This window comes from Capsicum annuum, chromosome 12 (genome assembly GCF_002878395.1).
Source record: "Capsicum annuum cultivar UCD-10X-F1 chromosome 12, UCD10Xv1.1, whole genome shotgun sequence".
NCBI lineage: Eukaryota > Viridiplantae > Streptophyta > Magnoliopsida > Solanales > Solanaceae > Capsicum > Capsicum annuum.
The window spans coordinates 49370376-49374512 of NC_061122.1; the positions used below are offsets into that span (position 1 = coordinate 49370376).

The 4137-nt window shown below is 34.4% G+C and overlaps 1 long non-coding RNA gene across 1 annotated transcript; it reads right to left on the minus strand.

The window, feature by feature from the left end:
* Positions 1–321: 321 nt before the first annotated feature.
* Positions 322–3906, minus strand: LOC124889533. The gene is made up of 2 exons (XR_007048597.1): positions 3298–3906; positions 322–1410 (listed from the first exon to the last, which is right to left on the minus strand). It is a non-coding gene; the product is annotated as an uncharacterized LOC124889533 (long non-coding RNA).
* Positions 3907–4137: the final 231 nt, after the last annotated feature.

The window sequence follows — 4137 nt, forward strand, 5'->3', positions numbered from 1 at the left end:
GGTATTTGGGTTTTCCTTTTTTTCGCACCTTAATTAATAGGCTTTGTTAGTTTTATATATATATGTGTGTGTGTGTGATTTTCCCTAATTTCAAAAATATACAATTTCCTGACCTACGTTGAGAAATATAGCCAAAAACTTATATTACAAATTTTTAGCCAAAATTCAATCTGGTATACAACAATATACAAAACTTCGTATATACATTTTACAAAAATTGATATACAATATTATACAAAATTATAAGAGTTATCTATACACTTAATATACAATTTTATATGCTATTATACAAAAAAAAATGGACTTCTTCTTCTTCCTCAATCAAAACACCAAATTCATCCAAAAATACCTTAAAAGCTAGACCAATCACCCAAATTTCATATTTGGGCTCCTTAATACATAAACAATCTTTCGCAATCAATACACTCAAAACAAAGCTTAATCGCGAAATTTAATTTTCAAAATTTGAAAAGTTGAGCTTTAACAATGGCTGAACAACAACTCTCTACTACATAAAGAAAAGTTAATAAGCAATAGTGGAGTTTTGTTAAGTCCTTAGTTTTGATGATTGACAAATTTATGATTTGAGGCCTGCTCCATAGAGCCATTGTTGTGAGGACAAAGGCCCTCTACGTAGTAGGGAATAGGTTGGGCTCACCTATCGCTGTTAACTTTCTAACACATAGTACAAAAGTTAGTGAAAAGTTGTTGTCCCCTGTTTGCCTCGATTTTCTTGTGTCACGATAAATAATGCTCAGCTTCCACAGCAAGAAAATCAACACTTCAAATTCTCACAATAAAATCTCTCTCGGAAGTGCTTATCAAAGATTGCAGCTGCAACAAGGAACTAATTGCTCATAGAGTTGTATTTTTATTTCCTTGGAGTAATCGAGTCTGTAATATTGGTCTCAAACCATTGCCTGTTTTGTGAAAACTTTGACTTAAAAAAATCGCCATTTAATTTTTAAAAGGAATTAAGAAACCTTTGTAAAGTACTTACATGATTCAAAACAGGAAAATCATTTAAGTTGAAATTCTAGGTAAACAGTTCCTATTAACGTTTTAAAAAGGTTTTAAAGCAACTAAAACATCCGCTAACTTGCGGTTATCTAGACTGTTTGAAACTTATTTCTTTTGACTAACTTTATAAGAAATCGATTGTTGAAAAAGGGATTGTTTAAGGAAAAGTTTTTGCAAAATCAGTTTTTTAGCGACTTAGCTAAGGAGTTAACTAGATTCAAATACCGAGCAAATAAAAATAGAAAAAGGGAAAGAGGGGAAGAAATAAATGATTTCGGCCTTTAAACCCAAATCCATCACCCTGTCCTAGTCTAGATATTGGGCTTTCGGCCCATCTTCCACCTGTCCTAATCTATATTTTCGAACCTTTGGGCTCGAATTTCGATTCACCTGTATTAGTTTACAACTTTAGCTTCGAGGTCCAAATAGATAACAGAAGGAAGAAATAAATAACTAAAGCAACAGTAAATAAATAAATAGAACAACAATGGATAAATAAAAGAATGAGACTCTCGAGTCTCGTCGCCTGCTCCAACGATGGGACTTCAATCCATTTTTTTTCTTCTTCTATCTTTTATGCCCATTGGTAGTGTGATTATCTTTTTGGGCCTTCAAAATCGACTCAAGAAGGATGGGCCTCAGTGGCCCATATCAATAATGCAAAAAATGGGAAGAGTCCATTTAGGACTCAAATACATCCACATGCAAAGAGAAAAATATAACAATTAATACATGTTCAAATATGGATATCTAACTTATAAGTAATAACCCAAAGAATCAATATGAAGAAAAGAACCGTACTGACATCAAAGATTAGGAAATAATCGACTAACACAGAATTTTTGAAGCCAAAACATATTTAACTAGAAAATCAAGCTGGGCAGTGGATATCCAAAAGCAAAGAGCAAAAAGTATCCACATTCTGTAGACAACATAACTCTCAAGTTGGCAAGATATCGCTATAGAAGCCCAAGGAAGCACTATAAACCTAAGGGAATTACAAGATGTAATAGTCTGTTCATTATGTCATCACCAGAATTCAAGTTTGTTTGTATGTATATTGACTAGTACACTTAACTTGTATAATTTCAGGTTATGGTATCATATTTTCAAGACAAATTCACCAAAATACTTCCATTTCTACCACATGGTCTCAAGAATCATCTAAAGCAGCTTCCTTTACAGTTACAAACACCGAAAAAAAATCCTCATTAAGTAACCAAAAATAAACAAACAGCAAAACCAAGAAAAAGGAAATTAAAGGGGTCAAAAGAAAGAAAATAACCATCAGTCTCAAGGCAAATTCTACACTGAATCTGTTCACCAGAACCAACTTCAAGATCTATCTCACTAGGGTCAGTAATCACAAAAGGAGGAGGAACCAAAGGAGAAGATTCATACTGATCAACCAATTCCATTTTTATTGAAAAAGTATATAACTTTACAAATAATCAAAAAATCAATTGACCATAATCAAAAACCCCAAAACCCTTTTTTTTTCGTTTCTTTAAAAAAAAAATGAAAATATAGGTTATATGTATACATACAAATTTGGGAATAGACTAATCTGATAGCTCTTGGAAATAAGTTCTAAAGATGAAGAAATCCTTGATCACTAATAATGCATGGGAAATTTGCAGGATTAGACATGCAGATACACGTTGATGTCATAAGAGATAATCAAGTAACTAAATGGTGCGGAACACCAAACTATATACACCCTACAAAAAAGAATGACCTAGTTTAACTTGACACGGAGTTTAAAAATATAATTTGAATCTTGTGGTTTTAAATTAAAGATATGTCAAATGTACCAAAATGCTCTTCAATCTTATAGGTTTAAACATGTGACATGAAAAGTTAAAATTAAAAAGTTATTAAAAAGGAATAGAAATCATTCTTTTTAAAATAGACTAAAAAGGAGAAGTCTTTTTTTAAACGGAGAAAGTATTTGTTACATGATGACTCTTCATCTTCGACATTGACATCGACAGGCAAGCAAACTAAAGTTATCTAACTATCATATAAATGCCTTAGACTTTGAACAAGACAATGAGAAGAAAGAATGTGAATTAAACTACCCCATTATATCAACTGTGAGACAATATCTAAAACAAACGAATCGAATATTACGACGCGAACAACAGATTCAGCAAAATAATATCCCAATAGCCATCCATCTACAGCTACTCCCAGCAAGCAAGTTGATAATCAAAGCTACTACCGCTACAACCATTGCAACACAACAATAAAAGAGAAAAATAGTCGAGTACTGACCGATTTTTGATCAGCAAAACGGAACCTCGAGCTATCGTCGAACCCACAACCATCGGATAACCTCTTCGTCGTTAACTCGAAAACTCCGATTAACCACCGACTTTTATGAAAACAAAACTTTTAACTAAAAAGGAAATTTTTTACTGATTTGCTCAAGACGGCTTTTCCCTCTTTGAGAATTGTTCCCTTTTTTTGCTCTAAAGACAACATTTTATAGAAAAAATGAAATGGATTCCTCTGACCCTCAACCGATGTGGGATTAAGGATTTTAGGGGGCAATTTCGGAATTTTTATGGGGAAATTTGAATTCAAAGGATGGGATAAGGTTTGAGATGGATTTGGTACCAGACTTGTACCATCCGTACGTCAAAACACATAGCTCAATCCACCTAAGCAATTTCTCGAAGTTTCTAACTTTTTTGGTATGGGAAGAGAGAAGGAGAGGTGGGATTTTGTCGGGTTGAGGTCAGGTATGGTATCCAGGACGAGAAAAAGGGGGGGTCGGTCGCGTCGAACTAGTTGTTGGTGGGGCTGAACGCTGGCGGTACCAATTTTGTCGTGGTTTTTCTTTGGTGAGGATGATGCTGGCTCAAAGGGAAAAAGATTAAGGCATTGGGACGGGTCAGCCGGGTCTTGGGCTGAGTTGGAATTGTTATTGTGTTGGGTTGTGGGGTCAGGCGAAAAATTGGGCCTGGTTTAAATTGATTGCTGACTGGGCCGGTAAAGAATGGGCTGCTGAAGGAGTTGTTAATGTTGTTGGGTAGATTAGGTTTTGGGGTTATTTAGAAAACTAGTTTAGATGTACGCGTCTCGCGCGTGTATCTCACTTTATTGAGTTTA